Raw genomic sequence first — 20,061 nt, forward strand, 5'->3', positions numbered from 1 at the left:
ATTGGCAAAGACAGCATGGCAATCGGAAAGAGCTGGATTGATCAACAACTGGCATGTAGGAAGTTGGCTGTTTGGATATACAGTCAAATTATATCCCTCCACATTGTGAAAATTTCTGAGTGAATATAAAGAGAAACATCGGTAAATAAATATAAAAAGCATAAATAAATTCAGCCTACAGTTGAATGTCTTAGTAGCATTTCCAAATGAGAAACTGATAAAGAATAACCAAATATATGTTACTCATTCTGTGCAATAAACACTGTAAGCAAAATTTAAAAAGCATAAAATAGCCTGGAAATAAACATTTATGACAAATGTAACAATGCTTAATCCTTGCAGAGTAAGCAATAAGAAACCAAACAACTTCATCGAAAACTGAGCATGTGCCATGGAGAAAAAGTTGAGATGAAATGGGAATGACTGATATATAAATATATGAAAAAGTGTTTATCCTTAGTTATAATTGTGAAAATAGAAAATTTAGTTTCGGAAGACATATCTTCCTTCGAAAACAATTATGTAGATTCAAAGATGGTGCTGCTCAGGTCAGTAAGGATGCCTGAAGAAAACATGGGCTCTCTGATTCTCTGTGCAGGAGAGCTGAGTCAGCCCTTGTCTCAAAAGCTATTTGACATGTTCATCCAGGTCCTTCTGTTACCTCCTGGACCCCATGCATGAACCCATTAAGCTGCAGTTCTAAGGTACCTGCAAAACATGCACATGTGCACCTGAAGTAATGAAATATCAGGGAAAAAAACCCTAAATGCTTGTCATGAAGGGATTAAATATCATGTAGAAATGATGTTCTTCCAATAAATAATAAGATAAACTCAGTACTTGGTTCATTGACCAGGGCCATGCCTGGTATCTATTTGTATGGATGCATGTCCATGATAGGCTAATAAAGATAGAAATCTAGAGAAAATATGTTAAAAAAATTGTGTGAATGTGTTATGCTGTGTGTGTGTGGTGGGGATAGTTTGTATATTCCATCAAAAATTGCTGGAAGGCTATTCCCCAAATTATTAATAGTGCATAGCTATGAGGAATAGGGCAGAAGTAGGAACTTTCATTTTTTACTTTATACATTGGTATAGTTTAAATTTACAAAAGTAAATGTGTTGCCTTTACAATAAAAAATTAAACAAAAATCTATCCTATGGAAATAATAAGAGGTCTGGATAAAGTTTTTTAGTTACATGTTCATATACACTTTGGGGAAGTGGGAAACCTAGGGCCTCCTAGGAGTGGAATAAAAGGTATGCAGAGCGAGTGATGCATGCTCAGGTTACAGTGACAAAGCAGGACTCAAAACCACATGTACTTACATGTAGAGGGAGAAAAATGCATATGTATTTGGGGAAGACTAGAGAAGAGGCCCCAACATTATATGCAGATTTTTCTTTATGTACTTTTCTAATGTTCTTATTGATTAATTATTACTGTTTGAAAAAAACTAAAAAATCAGAAAAGACGTTATTTTGTACTCCTATACCCTGTGCCTGGAGCCTGGCACCCAGTAGGAGGTGCTCAGTCCATGTTTGGCCTTCCTTGATTTCCACTCAACCCCATGCCCTCCTCTGGCAAAAGCTTTTCTGTTCTCCTGCCCACCATCCCCAGCTTGAGTGAGTTCTCATCCTTTCTGTGCACACTCATGCAAGCCCTCTCCCATGGCTCTATGCCCCACAACCGTGTAGACTCTTTAGAAGTAGTTCACTCAACATATCTCAAGTGCCTACCATGCACTCTATCTTGTGTTAAATGTCAGAGAGAAGAGGAACATTTGGGGACCTTCACTGTACCTTCAATGGCTTGTCTTGCTGGTGGGATGGGGCTTCATTTGCTCTACATGCCTGCAAGCGAGATGATGCAGGTGAGTACACGGGCTGTGGGGCTTGGAAAGAGACCTCAGTCAGAGCGAGGGGTGGGGACATTCTGGCAAGGCTCAATCAAGACTGATTAGACCAGAGAAGTAGAAAGAAGGGATCTTCCAGGCAGAGAGTTCAGGATAAGGGTCAAAGATCAGATATGGCATTTCTATATGGCCTCAGAACCTAATCTGCACCAATAGTGTTTATTGAGGTCTGGAGGACTGGATGGGAAACTGTAGACAGTCAAATTAGCTCACAAACAACTGTGGCTCTCTATTGCTGCATGCAGATTGCCCCAAAACTTACCACCATAAAATGCTCACAGTGTCTGAGGGTTGACAGTTTGGGAGAGAACAGCTGGCTGCATCCAATTCTGGTCTGTTGTTAGGGTGCAGACAGAGGATATCTAGCACTGGGAGATTGGGGAATTTGGGCAGCTGGAGGTCAGCTGGGCAGCTCTGGAACTCTCCATGTGGCCTCTCCATGTGGGCTGTATTGGGCTTCTTTGCAGAATGGTGGCCTCAAGATGTTGGACTTCCTCAGTGACTTCTCAGCGTTCCAGTGTGAGTCTTCCAGCAGAAGACATAAGTCATGTGGACTTTTCTGCCTCAGGAGGCACATAATGGCACTCCCACCACATTTCATCAATTACACATGAATCACAAGCCCACCTAGATTCAGGAAAGGGGACAGAGCCCCCACCTCCCAATGACAGGAGTGCCAAAGCAACATTGTGAAGTAATTGTGGGATGCAAAATACTGTTATGTCCATCTTTGGGAAATATGATCTGACACAAATACTTAAAAGCAAACTGACTTGGTAGGTCTTTAGATCACAGATAAAAGTGGAACCTTTATCAACAGCAAATGATCCAGATCCATCTTTTTAGTATGTGGGTTCTTCCACACCTCGTTACTTATTTTCCAGTATCAACATAAATTCTTAGTGTGTCAAATTATGTCTCAAAAGTATATTCTAGAGGGCATAGGTTAATAGCACCAATATTGCATGTTATATAGTGCATTAGTTATTGTGTAAATGAATTCTAGGTCTTAGGAATTTTGCTCAATTCCATCATTCTCCAGTATTTTCACTCAAGAGATGGAAGGGAAAGGTGAGAAAAAGAATTAGAAGTTTCATGTCCTTGTATGTCTAATAACTTCTCTAGATTTATACAGAAATCAGTGGCAAAGCTGATTTGGATCTAGCTTTTTTGCTTTTTGATTTTTTTTTGTCTTTTTTTTTTTGAGGTGCAAAATACATAGACCTGTTTTTGCAACTGTGTGAGTACATAGGTTAGAGATTGTCAAGCTTAAAAATAAAACAGCCGGTTATTTTACCAACAAAATAGGTTTATTTGAGAATGGCAGAAAAATTGTAATTTGAGACATGTAGGCTATGGCCAAACTAAAGGCAAGTCTGAAAGACAAAGGAGAGGAGCCATTACTTTATAGAGAAAAAGGAGGAAGTTGGGAGGGGCTGCTTTAATGAAAGTCCATGGAAGGAACATGAATTTAGGATAGTGATGATTTCTCATTGGCTGAGTTGTAGCAGTTTCTCATTGGCTGGACTGTTGCTGGGCAAGGAGAAAATCTTTCCTACTCCTTCTGGATCTAGTAAAGTAGGCTTCTTCCTGATGGAAAATGCAAGGTACCTTCCTCCTGAGGTCTGCAATTGAGGGGTAGGAGGGCATGTGTGCTCCCCTTCTGACTTCTTGGCTCTATTTTATTTTTATTTATTTATTTTTTCTTTTTTGTGATGACATGCATTCTGGCAGTTTGGCCTGTAAGTTGTCAGGCAACATGCAAGTAGTATATTACCTCATTAGAATTATAAAGTAGTTCTCTATACTTTTGTACAGTGAGCAAGTATTTATTTGTCTAGAATCTAGTTAATAACTATTAGAACTATTAAATACAGCTAAACTAAAATAATTCCTAATAGAGTGGCAATTCAGAAAGCACTGACTGTCTTGCATTGTGTTTGGCTTGTCATGATAGAAATTATCACTTATAGTATTGACACTCTGGAAGAGGTAGAAGACTGGAAGGTCTCAAGCATCATGCTATGATTCTCTAACTTATCCAGGGCTTTGAGTGAAAACCATATTATTGTGTGTTTTTCACAAAGAACAAAATATTATGGAAATGATCATCTATTTGCAAGTTCAGATAGAATTATGATTATGCTACCATTTATTAGAATAATGTGGCCAGTCTGCAATTTTTTTTTACTTTTTAGATTTAATTTAATTTAATTTAATTTATTTTTTCATCATGATAAGTGTAATGTTTAATCCCCATAACATATTTCACCCATCCCTCCATTCCCCTTCCCACTGTTAACCATCAATCTGTTCTCTAAAGTGTCTCTTGTTTCTCTATTTTTTACTCTTGCTCATTTGTTTTGTTTCTTAATTCTACATATGAGTGAAATCATATGGTGTTTATCTTTTTGTAACTAACTTATTTCACTTATGATAATACTCTCTGGCTCCATCTCTGTGATTGAAAATGGCAGATTTCATTATTCTTTATGGCTGGATAATATTCCATTGCATATATACACTATATCTTCTTTATCCATTCATCTCTTGATGGACACTTGGGCTGCTTCCAAAATTTGGCTATTGTAAATAATGCTGAAATAAACATAAGGGGGCATATATCACTTTGAATTAGTGTTTTTGTATTTTGGGGTAAATACCTAGTTATGTGATTACTGGATCCGAGGACAGTTTTATTTTTAATATTTTGAGGAAACTCCATACTGTTTTCCACAGTAGTTGCACCAGTTTACATTCCCACCAACAGTGCATAAGAGTTCCTTCTTCTCCACATCCTCACCTCACTTGTTTCTTGTATTTTTGATATTAGCTATTCTGACAGGTGTGAGGTGGTATCTCATTGTAGTTTTGATTTGCATTTCTCTGATGATGAGTGATTGAACATCCTTTCATGTGTCTGTTGGCCATCTGGATGTCTCCTTTGGAAAAATGTATATTCATGTGGTCTTCCCATATTTAAATTGAATTATTTGTTTTCGGAATGTTGAGTTTTATAAGTTCTTTATATGTTTTGGGTACTAACCCTTTATCAGATGTCATTTGCAAATATCTCCTCCCATTCCATAGTCTTTCTCTTGACCCTATTTTATTTTTTTTATAATTTTTTTTTAAATTTTTTTTAACATTTATTTATTTTTGAGACAGAGAGATACAGAGCATGAACGGGGGAGGGTCAGAGAGAGAGGGAGACACAGAATCAGAAACAGGCTCCAGGCTCTGAGCGGTCAGCACAGAGCCCGATGCGGGGCTTGAACTCACAGACCGCGAGATCATGACCTGAGCTGAAGTCGGACGCTTAACTGACTGAGTCACCCAGGCACCCCTCTTGACCCTATTTTAAATGAGGTTTCTTTTAGCTTCACAAACTGAAACAGCAAGAATAACAGAAAAGCAGGGACACAGGAGCTGAACACTGGGGTTTCTTACTCTGATGAGCCTACCAGCCTACGAGAGGAGGACTGCTTCTGCTATTTGGCCCAAGTCAAGGGAAGGTAGCAGTTTTTTAGCTGAAGATGCTGGAGGTGGGAGGGGCTGACTCAGCAGCTCAGTGCACTCAGGGCTGAAGCTCTGCCATCCTCCTGGGTCCCAGATGGCTGCTGCAACCCAAGACATCACATCTGAGATCAAGGCAAGAAGTGGGAGAGGTGGCCAGAGTCCCCCAAAGACATTTGTCCACAGGTTTCTTTGGCTAGACCATGTCTGCAGCCATTCTTGGTTAAAGGAATGCCTGGAGTAAGGGTGAGGAACTGCTTTTCCTGCCTCCAAGTGAAGGTGGGCCAAAGTGATATCCTAGAGTGCATTCTCCACTCAGCCTGTGATTGTCACCCACCCCAAGACACATGGGATAGATGTAAGGTGGGAAGTTCAGAACATGTGTGTTTCTGAGCAAAAAAGAATAGTCACTGGTTTGCTGATGATTCTGAAATTGTGTATAGTGTGTGTGGGAGGGATGGCAGTGAGGTAGGTAAAAGAGAGGCAACAAACCTTGAGCTTGGGTTGGGGAAGCCAAGCAGAGAACCTGGACTGAGGCCAAGCAGAACTTCTCAGCTTGAGTGAGCACATCTGGGTGCTGGTAAAGTGCAGGTTCTGAGGAAGCTGGGGTGGGGGATCCTGAACCTGCACCATGCTCCTAGCTCGTGCTATTGCCTCATTCTGAGTAGCCCAGGTCCAGGTGGTGCTCAGACTTGACTGCACAGTAGGTTCACCTGAGGATATTGATAAATTGGCTTGCATGCAAATCATGTAAAGAATATAAATTGATTTGGGTCAATAATATTAAAGGAGCAGCTGAATCACTTTTGCTTGCTGAAGCATCTGTTAAAGCTGTATTCCTCAAACTAATACATGCACAAAGCACCTGGGGATTTGCAGGCACACAGACCCTAGTTCATCAGGTCTGGGCTGGAGCCTGCAAGCCTGCATTCCTACCAAGTGTCAGGTGATAACAATGCTGCTGGTTCCTGGGCTGCACTTTAAGCAGCCAGGTAGCAAAGAGCTAAGGTAAAAGGAGTGGGTAGGGGGAAGAGATGGGGGTATTTGGAGCACAGAAGAGCATGACTACCTCTGTTGTCCCTGGTCTGAGCCAAGGGAGGGTAGCAGCTGTTCATCTGGAGATGCCAACAGTGTAGGCTTGCTGAAGACTCTTACATATGGTTTTACTTGTCTTAGGTAAACTTATATAACCTGGATTTGGGGTCAAGAAATATAATATGCTTAAATTTTGTCTTATGTAATAATAAAAATGAATTATGAGCATCCTTTTTATTTAAATCTTCAGAGATATAAAACAATGCAAGAGTTGGAGACAACTGCATCTTTGGGTTCATTGGAATGAATGTTGCAAGGAGACATGGTCAGAACCCAGGCTCAGAAGGGACCAGTCCATGACTCTCCTGACCTATTTAACCTCTATGCTCTAGTTTTTTCACTTCTAAATTGGAGACAAGTGCTGTTATCTCAAACAACGTGAAGTTTGCAGAGGGTCTAGCACACTTCTTGGTATGCATGAGGCTAAATGAATATGTACCTGCCTATATGGGTATGTTTATGCATGCATGACCATACACATGCCAACCTCCCCTCCCTATCTTATCCCCTCTATAATATTTTGCCCTTGTGAGGTGTGGTAGATTGTTTGGAAAAATGGGTTGCAGTGACTCCTCTCATCCCCCCACATATCCTGCTTTGCACTGTGATACACTCACATCTCCCATCAAGTAGAGTCCATTTCTCCCCCCTCGAAAATCCAGATGGCTGTATTTCTGACTTTGACCAACATAGTGAAGTGGGGGTGGCACTGCACTTTTTCTGAGTCCAAGCACCACAAAGCCTGCACAACCTGAACTCACTTGTTTGAACCTTACCCACTAGCCAGGCTGGATCATGCAAGTTGCTGCATTCACACTGAAGTGGAAAACCAAAATAAACAGATATTTCTTATCCTTCCTACCTGCAAAGTGCTTAAAACAGTGCCTTGTGGAGAAACTATTCTTCTCGTCCATGCTTGATGTCCACTGTCACATAATTGCAGTTCATACTGCCTGATGGTATGTTGAGAACAAGGTAGACCAGATGTACAAGCGCTTAAGCAGGGTGATGATAAATCACCACTTTGAACCCTTCTTCAGGCTCCAGACCATTCCTGGAACTCCAGTGACAAGCTGAAAAGGGGAAGGCTTCCTCTGTCCTGGTACCTATAGACATGGGTGCAAGGAGCCCTCCCCTATGCACTGCACAGGTTCCTGCTTTGGAAGATGAATTTCCATTTATGCAGCCTTTGATGAAAGCTTTCCATTCCTCAGGCAGGCCCAGGGTGTCATATCAATGAGGTAAGTGGTACCAAGGTGTGAGTGTTTTGCAGAATTGGAGGCAAATATGGAATAAGACTCTCTGCCAGGATTCTCAGCTAAAGACATCACCCCTGAACTTTCCACTGCCCTTAATGCCAGACCTGTGCCAGGCAGGGCATGACTGGGCTCTGGGATGAAAAAGAGTTGGCATTGCTTTGCTGTTCTAGAATGGGGCATTGATCTTTGGGTCAGGATTTTCCCCCTGTTGTATGTAAAAAGCCTTTTCTGTGTTAGTTCTCATTTCCCCTGCAGTGACTCAGCCCTGTTTGTGATCTTGGCAAGTCTAAGATGCCTGTGGAGGCCAAGATTCCTGCAGGTGCCCTGACCTAGAACTGGATGTCCAGCTTCTTTTATGAGACAATATTTTCTACATATGGAGGCCACCTTCCCATCCACATTCCTTCATACAGATACATAGGCAAACATGTGCATACACATGTTTACATGGGCAGTCACATACCAACATACATACATAGATACACCTACTCACACACACAGAGACATGAACACACACATTAACACTCACATGGACACACACACACACACACACACACACACATCCTGAGCAGTAAACCCAGTCACTGTGAACATTACTGCTGCCCTGGGATTCCCACTGGAAAGTCTGGCAGGCAATAAGCCAGTGTACAGCACTGGGGACACAGACAGCTGCAGGCACCTAGTCAAGGATGAGACTTTCTGTCCACAGCCCCTGGACTGTTAAAAAGCCTCATGGCATGTTTCATGTCTTCACCAAGCAACACCCTCTGCCCTGGGGGCGTCTGAGTCCCTGGTTCATCTAGCTGGCAGGATGTAAACACAGTACTCAAAGATGGGTCCACTGAACTTCTGCCTATAAATAATGGCAGAGGGGTGGCAGGGAGAGAGATAGGGCAGCCAGGAGCCTTAGAACACAAGCTGTCAGGTGAGGACCATGGGGTGAATTTGGGACCCCAGGCTTTTAATATGAGTGGATTCTTTCTATTTTGCTCCTAGTAATGACTGGGGTGGAGAGCAAAGAGGAATTCTTCTTTTGTGCCTGGTTCTTTTGGGGAGATCAGTTTGTTTCCATGACTGAATGAAAAGCACACAGGTTACAGTCCCTTGAGTACTTTAGAAAAAGCTTGTCTTTGTGGCTTCTTGATTTTTATTTATAGAGGGTTATTTCACCTAAAACTCCTATTTATGCTTTGCCTATGAGCCTGAAAGGATGGGATTCGCTTGTGGCATTTGGGACATGGAGAGAGGCAGAGAGGAGGGGAAACCAAGTCACAGCAGCTTGATGGAGGATCAGCTGGGGCCTGGGCAGGGAGACGGGGAAGGTATGGGGTGTAAATGAGTGTGTACCTGGGGCCTCTGTAGTCACTCTCCCCAGGTATGAATCTGGCCTGTCCCTTGCCTTTTGGGAAATCATCATCCTCTCTGTACCTCAGTTTCTGTGTGAATGAAAAAGAGGCACCAGTTGCTCTGGTGTGTGTTGTCATGGAGATTACATGAGGTGAGAGATAAATAGCCCTTAGTAGGATCTGCCAACTTGGAGCCAGCATGCCATAGCTGTTACTACATTTGCTTGTATGGGGCCTTAGCAGAGGCAAGTTCCAGAGGATGGGCTGGTCAGAAGCCTTGGTATAGTGGATGAGGCAATGCTGCAGCATGGGAGCCAAGTTCCAGGTGGGCACGAAGGTGAGGAGGCAGATGCCATGCCTGCATTCCATGAACTAAAACCATCTGAGTGGAAGCAGAGCCAGGGAGGAAGCAAATCCCAGAGGAGCTGGCCCAGACCAACCTTCCTGAGTCCAGCAAAGATGGCTGAGCCCCATAGTGAGGTGCCACAGGGTCATGGCCCTTTTCTCCCTAATGGGTCTAACTGCTGCAGCAGGTGAGGGTAGGTGGACCTGTTCATGTGGCTGATATCATAAAACTCACAGAAAATAAGGTTTCAATAGGCCAAATATGCTTTGTTCAACAGGCCCTGTGGATTTGCTCTTTAAGATGCCAACCAATTGGCTGGGGTGAATGTGAGGTTGGTTGCAATCAGTTTTGAGAGCTTTTTGAACATATAAGTGGTGACTAGTGGAATACTAAAAAGGTACAGCATAATAAAGGATGCCCCTGAAGATTTGAGATCTCTACAGTCTGGGAGAATACCATTTGCAAACAGCTTGGAGAGGGCAGGACATTTGTGGGGTCTTTGTGCAGAACAAGTCATGTCAAAACAATGCACACTCACTCTCAGCAGGTTGACAGGTTGACAGGTTGACAGGTACAGTTGATTAAAGGGGGGAAGTCTCAGATGCTATTGCCTGAACATTATCAGCCCCTGATTATCACAGAGGTGGGCCCACTGCAGGGCCACAGGCAAGGCTAGTCATAGGAGCTGCTGCATGCAAAGGGGTTTTGGCATTATTCCCACAGTGGACCCAGGCAAAGTACATCAAGGATTCCTGAAACCTGGGGTATAGACATATGTGGGGTACATCCTAGGAGTGGCTCCCAAGTGGGGACCCGACGCTAACATTTATGTTAAGATTAAACGATGACACTAATCAACTGTTGGCAAAGGACATCACTTGACAGCATTTGGGAGTATTTGAAGAAAATTAGAGATATGGTTATGAGTAAAGATATTTAATCCATTTGCTCACTGAGTGCCAAGTCATTGGGCACCCACTACGTGTTATGTGCTTTCTGGGAACACAATAAAATAAAAGATGCAGTACCTTCCCTCAGGAAGCTGATAGTTTTCTTTGATGCAAATACATTTTGGAAACAAAAACAAAAACACAAAAAGTATAAAAAGTAAGAAGAAAAAGAAATTGCAAAGATGGGTAAAAGGAACAAAAATAGAGTTAAAATAGATACTCCATTATGGGTGCATTATGACATCCTGCTATTTCTGTTTAACAGATAGAGCACCTGATGCTCAGGGAGGCACAAGTCTGCTCAAAAGACCCAGGTAACAGGGCCCAGCTAGAGTTGATGCTGTTGACCACTGTGCTTCTCTGCCTTTGTGCTTGTGGTAAACTAGGCGCCCACACAGGCACTGAGTACCACCTTCTCCATCCACGCCCCTCAGAACATGCCCACTCCTTTTGCTGGTTCCTGGTAGACATTATGGTTTTCTGTCAGTGTCAGGGTCCTGCTAAGAGTGACACTGAACCCAGGAAGCAGCCCCCTAGCTCTGCTGTGAGAGGCCAGAGGTGGGCACTTGCTAGACAGGAGAGAGGTGAGCTGGGCAGGTGAGCGAGAGGAAGGGTAGGCTCAGCTCAGCTGCAGCTTTGGAGGCCTCTCCAATGTCTGGTCTGAGATCTGCAGGGCCCACCCCAGGGGACATTTGTATTTCCATCCTGGCTTAGGAGACTTTGGTAAACCTCCAAGTCCCAAAGGAAAAACAAACAACAAAATGTCATCATCATCCCCTTGCAGGATAAAGGACAGGAATGCCTTCTGTTTTCTTCACAGAATGGGCTGAGTCAGATTTTGCAGAATCCCCCATCCCACACCACTGAGTACAGAGAGTATAAGAACAGGGGCAGGTAGGACTGTTGAATAGTGCCCTCCCCCTCTACATGGAGGATGAAGATCCTCCCTGGTCATGGGGCTGACCGGGATGGGGCTTACTGACCAGCTCACCATCTTCAAGCAGCCCTGCCCTTCCCATAGCAGCACCTTTCCCTGCCATCCAGCAGGAACATCCTGCTGCCAGCCAGATCCTCCAAGCAAAGGGAAACCACGCATCTTGCGCAGTGGCAGGAGTACAGTGGGGATGTGGGTGACTCTGGTGCTGGCTTCATGTGAAATGGTGATTATGATAGTCCCACTGTGCTAACCCATTAGTAATGGAAGAGAACATCTATGACTTCCGGAAGGTTAGGCACTTTGCAATACAAGGCTATCCAAGTATTGAGATGTCCTCAGAAAAGTTAGGGAAGCCTTGAATACTTTGCCCCAAGTCATTCTGTTTCCAATTCTTATCAAAGTCAGTTTCACTGGAAGAATTAATTACACCAGCAAACCTAAACAACACTCTGTCATTCTTTGCTCTGAGAATTAGCACACATTTGTAATTATAATGTAAATCTTGTTAAAGATGGAATGAACTCACTTACATAGCTTTGGGTTTCTTTTTTTTTTTTTTTTTTTTTTTTTTGGCATAAAGCCCACATGTGCACATGCACACTATTGTGAAGTTTGGTTGCTGGTTTAAGTGGACTTAAATTTTAACTGGATTTTCCCTCAATATCAAATATTCTTTGGAAACAGTAACCTCTTATATTAACACAGGTTCCTGGAGATTTTCAGACCATCTTTCATAAAAGTTTCACATACAGGGCTACTTTGACTACTTTGGCTTGTGATTTTCTCACCTCCTGTGCTGGAGAAGATGCTGTGAGCTCACATTCTGTCCTGCTGGCATGCCGAGTATGGGAGAATCGTGACAAAGTAAAGCTAGCACCACTGTCATCAAATGCTTGATGGACACTCACACTTATAACTAGACAGGTTAAGAGCAGACCCGAATGGCTGACCTCATGACCTGGGTGCCTAGTGTCCCTCTGGCCACTGCCATTTCCATGCCCACAAGTGGCTGGTCTGGATAAATCATGAACATGCCAGAGTCAATCAAAATGTTCAGAGTATGAAGTAAAAGTGGAAGTGAAAGAAGCATAGAAAAGTGTGGGCTGGTACCTTCCAAAAAGATTTAGTGTTTTCATCTGACCAACAGTCAAGTATTTTTATGTGCCAAGCTCTGTCCTGGGTGCATGGGATACAGAAGCAGTGGGTCAGACAAGGTCTCGGCTATCATAGAGTGCACACTCCCTTGGGGCAGGTAGAGAAACAGGTACCGAAAACAACCTAGAAGTTTTAGATTGTGATATGTGCTATGAAGAAAAAGTGTTCAGGTGATAGGTTGACTGGGGAAGAGTGGAAAATATATGTGGTAGTCAGGGAGAGCATCTTTAAGGAAATGATTTTGGAGCTAAGATCCTGAAACAAGAAGGATCTAACCATGCCAGGATGTGTGCAAAGGGTCCAGGCACAAATACAAAGGCCTGAAGTGGGGCCCAACCAGGAACAAATGGACATTTCGGGAGCAGGTACCATGAGGCCAGTGTTGTAGATGCTGCTTTTGGAGGACCTCTAGGTGCAGGGGGTACAGAAATAGGAAGTGGGCCTGGGGCAGCTGGTAGAGGCCAGATTGTGCAGGAGTTCAGGCCAGGCTGATGGGCTTGGACTTCATTCTAAATACATATGGAGGCCCTTGCAGGCTCTAAGCAGAGGAGGGAGAGGGTCTGCTTAGCATTTCTAGAGACATCTTGTGCTCCAAAAGAACCAGATGTGGAGGCCCAAGGGGAAGCAAGTGACTTCCCTGGTCCAGGTGGGCATGGCTGTGGTTGAAGCTGGGTGTTGGGGATGCTGGAGATGGATGTGGTAGGATTGGGCTGCTGAGAATCAAGACAGAAAGAGATGAATGGAGACGAATGGAGGATGACTCTGGGGTTTGACATTGATGGACTTACTTATAAGATCCATGGGGCAGTGGTTCTGTCTAGCTTGCTCACTTCCCTGTGCCAGGCTGTGGGATTACATCTGGCATGTGGCATGTGCTCTAATGTTTGTGTGGAGTTGGTGAATGGTGGAGGGATACTGGGGTAGTGTCTATGGCTCTGAGACTGAGGGGCTCTCTCCCAGTGGGGTGCCAGGTGGCTGTATGCCCAGAGGGAGGCATGGTGGTGCTCCTGTGGACATCCACATCTGGAGGCCATTGAGCCCTAGGATTGGCTAGGCCTACTGAGACTGGAAGGGAAGAAGAAAAGATGAAGGAGGGACCCTGAAGTCATCCCAGCATGTGGAGATCTGGAAGAGGAGAATGGACCCTGGAAACTGGGAATAAAGAGCCACAGACATTGTGGGATCCCTTTGAGATCCTTTGTCCTGTAGATGCTCAGCTAGGGTGTCTCAACCACAGTGTCTACTCACTCAGATGTGGGGCTTAGGGAGATGTGTTGGGGGGAGGTGAGGGAATTCAAGGGAGCTGGCCCAGCTAGAGAAGTGTATGTGGAGAGCAGAGTAGCAATGGAGGAAAAGGTCTTTAGGGTGGGAAGATAAAGCCCTTGAGAAGCCAGGGAGGAGGGTGAGCAGTAAAGTAACAAAACGGTGACATGAGTATGGGAAGGAGAAGAGATAGTGGCCAGGTGCTGACACTCTCCATGTCCATTTGTGAGTGATTCTGTTGAAGGTACTCTTGAGGTGGAGCCCTAAAGGATGGGTAGACCAGGAAAGAGGAAGGAAGACCCAACTCTGGGAGGGTGGAAGTGGCAGAATAGAGACTGGCCACAGGGGTGGACCTGGGACCCTGGGGGTCCAATCTGGTTGCCCTGCTGCTTTGCCTATGGAAGGCCAGAGTGGCTGTCCCAGCAGAGCCCCCACTATGCTGCATGGTGTGACTGTGCACGTGGCAGACACCAAGTAGTCCTGACTTTCATTCCATTCCTGAGGGAGGCACTTGGCAGCCCCTAATACCCTCTGATGTGACCCACAAATGCCCTTTTTCCTGCTGGCAGGTCCCACTGGTCACTCCATGGAGGTCCTGTTCAGTGCTCTTTCTGTGGCTGTATAAGATCCCCTGATAAAAATGGTTTACACTGTTTAATTCAAGGTCCCAGAAATGCCAACTGTCATTTGTTACATAACACTTAAACTGATTAAAAAAATAGTTTTGAGGAATGCTCCAGCATATGGGGCACAGGAGATACCAGGATGGGATTTTCCAGTTAATTTTTTTTTGGGGGGTAGGCATTTACAACATATTCTGAGACATGGAGAGATGGGATGGGTTCCTTGTCAGAAGTTTCAGACAACAGGTCTGCCCTCTGTACACAGTAAACCTACTTCAGACCATGCCTCCATGCTTGCTGAAGGTCAGCTACTTGATGACCATTACTGAGCTCCCATCTCTATCAGTGCCTTTTGGGTGGGAGGGATACAAAACACCCATCTCTGCTTGCCACACCTGCCCCTACCCCTACTTATGTCTCAGATATAACCCTGGTTTACAATCTGAGACCATGTCTTTCCATTCCCCGAGCTGATTGATTCCCTGTAGGTTAATGGCAGTGAGGTTAGGGATGTTGCACAGGCAGGGTGGGAAGGGCAGCCCTGATACACTGCTTCTGCCTGAGACTTCCCAAATTGACAATCCAAATCCTAGATGGTGCTGGTCACACTTTGAGTAAACATGGTAGAGAGCGTCCCTCTGTAACAATGCCAGTGGGAATTTATTTGGACAGAATTAGGATCAAATCTAGGGACTTGAACCACACTTTCTTTAAACATAAAATGAATGATACAATCCTACGGATAGGGGGGATTCAAGCAAGAACACATTGGTAGAGTGTGATAACTCCCTAGGCTAATAGTAGCTGCCTGATAAATGGGTATTGTTATTTTTTTTAATATTCAAAAGCTGTTAGGTTTAACTGCACATTGCAGGATCAGCAAGAAAGAAATCCTGTCTCTTGCATTTGTGCGAATTGTAAGGTAAGCTTGTCTTTTTCTGCCAACATGCCAGCTGGGAGGTTGATAGGATTGCATTGAGTCTGTAGATCAATTTGCAGATTATTACCATCTTGGCAATGCTGTTTTCCAATTCGAGCACCCAGAATGCCTTTCCATTTATTTAACTCTTCTGTAATTTCTTTCAACAGTGTCTTAGAGCTTTTGGTGTACAAGTTTTCCATGTCTTTTTGTTAAGTGCATTCCTGAGGATTTTATTCAACTGGGTTCTGAAAGTTTGATGTTTTCAATAATGGAATGAGCATCAGCATATGACAAACCTGGGTGTAAATTCTGGCTCTGTTAATGGTCTTGTTTTGTCACCTTGGGCAAGATACTGGCTTCTCTGAACATCTGTTTCCTCATCTAAAAGGAGGCACCCCAATTCATTCTTGCTGAGGCAGGTAGGCTGCTCATGTGGGGTGATGCTTGTGAAAGCACGCAGCACAGTGCTGCTGAATATTGGTTGTGTTCCTCCATTTATTAAGTCCACAGCAAGACCTATTATTTTCCCACACAGGATATCTTGTTTGCAAATGCTGCATTAAAATACCACCAGCATCACTGAGGGACACATGCCTGCCTACTTTGTACTTTACATATTTAAAAATAATTTTTCACCCTTTTCAGTGATATAATTTTATCTATTTCTAATTCTCAATTTCTCCCCCTCAAAAAAATTCCCCTTGAGTTTCTTTGACCTACATCCACCTTTTGTGGGCTTAGTAAAGACTTTTATCTTTCCAAAGTAGCACTAACGCAATTCACTTCATTTAATATCTCATTACTGGCTCATATGTTCTTAGAGGCATGGGATTTTATCAGAATGTCATTCTTCTCTTCTTCTGTCTTTAAATATGTTTTATCATGTTTAAGAATATAATGAAATACCTGCGGTGATTGATGCCCAGTCCCTGTAAATCAAGACAGCTTCTTTCCTTTCTTTTAATTCAGTGCTTTCTGTTCTGCATGAGACTCGGGTTTCAGCAGCATAGTGAAGGACTGACCCTCTGGCTTTGAAAGGACACACCGTCTTCCCCTGTCCCACACTACACACACCACCAGCACACAGGTGTATGGAATTGTAAAACCAGAACTTGTGCAGGAACTTTGGATCTCTTTTCCAAAGTTAAATAGAAATACGGGTTTTTAACCAACACTAGGGACTGTTGCTGTTACAAAACCCATGAACTAGTGAAGAGTATCAGCAACAGGGGCTGACAAGCCAAGTTTAGCTGACCACACTGTTGAGAATTTGAAGATCATTCACTGTGCTGATTTTAAATGTAACATGTGCATTCACTTTGCTGCTGTAACTAAATGGAGAATGATGGCTAAGCACTAACAGGAATGGCTTTCCCCAAGTGCACTGTCAAAATCTGTTTTTTCCATGGGAAATAATACACAATGTCATACAAGGTGGTGTTTGTCATCAGCCTGATACACCGACAGGTTATTGAAATAAACACCTAATGATCCTACAGCCTTTGCTCCCAGGGCTTTCCCCATGTGGTGACATCACAGCCTAGACCTTGAAGGAGCATGTTGATGGGCATGAGCATTACCCTGTTAGGGAGAGATAGAAGGCCTTCCTGATATGATTTCACAGGCATGTGTGGTCAGAAGAGGAACAAAAGAATGAGGCATCTCAGACCTAGTGACTCAGATTTAGTTTCAGGTAGAAGTGAAAGGTAATGGGCTCACATTCACCAGTGCTCACCTCGGCTGCTCCAGGCAAAGCTGCAGTAAACAGGCCATATGAGCACGTGAGAACTGCCAACATAAAACATTCTGTTGTGACATAAACCTCTATGTTACTTAGTGTTAATGATTAGAAATCACATGGAAAGGATGGGTCGGTACCAGTCCAGCTTTACAAGCTTTGCAGAGACTCTCAACTGTGCAAACAACAGCTCTTCCTGCCTTGGGCAGGCAGGGGCTGCTCCGGGGGCAGGAGAAAAGCAAGGGAAAGGGGTATTCCTGATAAAACAAACACTGACCACTCTCCTATCATTTAAAAAAAATCTGTAGAACGGTGTGCAAATCTTTACTAATATGAATGGTTGAAAAATATACAAAAAGCTGATTTCCGATTATCAGCTGAGGGAACAGGGATAATAGATGCCTTGTGAATCGTGTCATTAATTTTGATGATTCTGACCAAAGCATGTTTCTAATAGAAATACCTTAAGTTAGAAATGCCAGAGTCACACTCCCTGCATGTCCTGTCCTGTCCCGAGGTCAGGTGGGAAGTCAGAGGGCCAGACCAGCAAGTTCTCCTTTCACTATCCAGGCTGAGAAGCCAGTGTCTATACCCCTGTACAGACAAAAGCATGGGGTCTGTGCTGTCATCCCTGCCCTCCAAGTAGTGCTTTGGTTTGCACATTTATGTCTCATGAATGGCATTTTAAAAGATGCCAAATAGTGACTGTAATGTTTCTTTAAAAATGAACAAATACTACTGGAAGGTGTTAATATAATTGGAATAAATATAATAGGAAGAAATGCCAGAAAAACTAGAAATACCTTATATACTACAAAAAAGGGACCCAGCACCTTCCTTTAAATCAAATTCTGTTTTTAATCCCTTTTCTGTGAGTTTTCACAAAATATTGGGCTATTTGGGCATTTCTGTATCAACTTAGAGAATCTGATGTTTCTAGTTGGCAAACAGAAGCAAATATTCTTCTTCTGTTTGCTTTTGTGTTGATTGAAGTGATGTGCCCCTTCCTATTATTTATAATGCCATAGATGTGACTTTCCCGTCCAGCTCCACCACATGCTTAGTTAAAGTACAGCCTTTAAAATGCTTACCATATCAGACCTGTCTATCAGAGCATGAGACAAAGAATACGGGATTTCTACAGGAAGTCTGTGCTGTGGGAGATCTGTTTCCCATAAAGCAAAATGAATTGCACTCATGGTCTTACACTGACAGCTAGGACCTGTGCTCCAGACCCCAAGGGGGGGCCCATGGAAGGATTTTCTAATTAGTGAAGACAAATTGAAAATGGAAGCAGATAGCTTACCAACTCTACTATATCAACATTTTAAAAAATTTTTTTAACGTTTATTTATTTTTGAGACAGAGAGAGACAGAGCATGAACGGGGGAGGGGCAGAGAGAGAGGGAGACACAGAATCAGAAGCAGGCTCCAGGCTCTGAGCCATCAGCCCAGAGCCCGATGTGGGGCTCGAACTCACGGACTGCGAGATCATGACCTGAGCTGAAGTCAGAGGCTTAACCGACTGAGCCACCCAGGCGCCCCTATCAACATTTTTAAAAGTGGAAAAAGTGAAATTTCCTCAAGTTAGCAAGAATCTGAAATAATTTGAAGCTTTAGAAAAAGAAATGTATATATTTATCTACTAAATCAGGCAAATAACATACTTGTATATTTCATATATTTGATCATGTTATAAATTCTATTTTGTACTTTATATAGTAGTAGGTACTTTGCTTTGAGAACTATACTTCCATAGATGCCATATTAAGACTCCTAAAAGTTGTTATCCCATTGTGCTATGGACAGAGTGTTTTACACACCTCCCCCACCCCCCGAAATCCTGTGTTGAAGCCCTAGCACCCAGTGTGATGGTATTTGGAGATGAAGCATTTGGAAGGTAAGTAGGGTTAGTTAAGGTCATAAGTGTGGGACCCTCACGATGGGATTGGTGCCTTATAACGAGGAAGGGAGAGAGCTGTTGCTGTTTCCCCACGTGCACATACCCAGGAAGGGCTATGTGAAGACAGAAGGAGAAAGAGGCCTTCTGCTAGCCAGAAAGAAAGCCCTCACCAGAAATCAAATCATCCGGCACCTTGACCTTGGACTTCCCAGCCTCCAGAACTGTGAGAAAATAAATGTATGTGGTTTAAGCCTCCTATTCTCTGGTGTTTTGATGGTAGCCCAAGAGGACTTTCGATCATCCATAGTACACTGGCCCCGGGTAGTGGCTATGGTGTCATATATGTGACACTGCTGACTAGGAGCAGCTAATGAAGGCTTTTCCCACTCATTTGCTTGATTCCACTTATTTCAGGCCCTAAGCTAAGCTGAGCAGAGCTGAGCTGTGTCCATTTGCATGGCCTACTCTGTGTGTGTGTGTATTTTTTAAAATTTTTTTAATGTTTATTTTTGAAGGAGAGAGAGACAGAGTGTGAGTGGGGGAGGGGCAGAGAGAGAAGGAGACACAGAATCTGAAGCAGGGTCCAATCTGTCAGCACACAGCTCGAGCTCTCAGCACAGAGCCCGACGCGGTGCTAGAACTCACAAACCGCGAGATGATGACCTGAGCTGAAGTCGGATGCTCACCCGTTTGAGCCACCCAGGCACCCCATGTATTTGCAATTTTAAATGTTTATTTATTTACTTGAAGAGAGAGATAGAGAGAGAGCATGGGAGGGACAGAGATAGAGAAGGAGACAGAATCCCAACCAGGTTCCATGCTGTCAGTGCAGAGCCCGATGCAGGGCTTGAACCCACAAACTGTGAGATCGTGACCTGAGCCAAAACAAAGAGTCAGATACTTAATTGACTAAACCACCCAGGCACCCCAGCCTACTGTATTTCTGATGGGGAGCAGTAAGGAGCAGAGGCTTAGGCGGTGGGTCTGAGGCCAGGCTGATTGGGTTCAAATTCCAGCTTTCCCACTTATTAGCTGTCTAACCATCAGATATGACTTTACCTCTATGTAACTCAGTTTCCTCTTCAGAAAA

The 20,061-nt window shown here is 43.6% G+C and overlaps 1 protein-coding gene across 11 annotated transcripts in view; it reads left to right on the forward strand.

The window, feature by feature from the left end:
- The window catches only part of SYNDIG1 (synapse differentiation inducing 1), a 179,511-nt gene that overhangs the window by 17,995 nt on the left and 141,455 nt on the right, over nucleotides 1–20,061 (forward strand). For 2 of the 11 annotated variants that reach the window (XM_053200323.1, XM_053200325.1), the window contains exon 3: nucleotides 1,772–1,876. The exons of the other annotated variants lie outside the window; for them this stretch is intronic. The gene's annotated coding sequence lies outside the window, so the exon portion shown is untranslated. The remainder of the gene's footprint in view (nucleotides 1–1,771; nucleotides 1,877–20,061) is intronic. 11 annotated transcript variants of the gene reach the window in all.

Source organism: Acinonyx jubatus, chromosome A3 (assembly GCF_027475565.1).
Source record: "Acinonyx jubatus isolate Ajub_Pintada_27869175 chromosome A3, VMU_Ajub_asm_v1.0, whole genome shotgun sequence".
Taxonomy (NCBI): Eukaryota; Metazoa; Chordata; class Mammalia; order Carnivora; family Felidae; genus Acinonyx; species Acinonyx jubatus.